The sequence below is a fragment of the Carlito syrichta genome, unplaced genomic scaffold (assembly GCF_000164805.1).
Source record: "Carlito syrichta isolate Samal-C Ts95f unplaced genomic scaffold, Tarsius_syrichta-2.0.1 Scaffold305994, whole genome shotgun sequence".
NCBI lineage: Eukaryota > Metazoa > Chordata > Mammalia > Primates > Tarsiidae > Carlito > Carlito syrichta.
This window is the reverse complement of record NW_007250090.1, coordinates 16,433-16,838: the sequence shown is the minus strand read 5'-3', so window position 1 is coordinate 16,838 and position 406 is coordinate 16,433. Positions and strand designations below refer to the sequence as shown.

Below are 406 nucleotides of genomic sequence, written 5' to 3'. Positions count from 1 at the left end.
CCGCTGCACTCCGGTCTGGGCGACAGAGTGAGACTCCAACTCAAAAAAAAAAAAAAGAATATGTTTTAAACAGTAATTATATTCCAGAGTACAGGCTACTTGCATTCGGTAAACATGAAAGAATTACTTGGTAATAACAATGACATTCCCACCACTGACAATCATACCATCTATTTGCATAGAGGTTTCTAGTTGATATATATTGACTTCTCCAGTGTTGCTCACAGCTGTACTGTTGAGATATGGATCTGGTTGTAAGGTTGTAGGTCCTGCCCACTAAGAGCTATAGGTTATAGCTCATCTAAGGTTATTGCTTTTGCCCTCTGAAGTGTGCTGGAATCAATTATTTTCTTTCTTTCTTTCTTTTTTTTGAGTTGGAGTCTCACTCTGTCGCCCAGACTGGAGT

The 406-nt window shown here is 39.4% G+C and overlaps 1 protein-coding gene across 1 annotated transcript in view; it reads right to left on the bottom strand.

Annotated features, from left to right (window-relative positions):
* The window catches only part of LOC103265243 (protein FAM92A-like), a gene marked incomplete at its 5' end in the record, with an annotated part of 22,623 nt that overhangs the window by 6,905 nt on the left and 15,312 nt on the right, over positions 1-406 (bottom strand). The gene's annotated exons all lie outside the window — the stretch shown is intronic.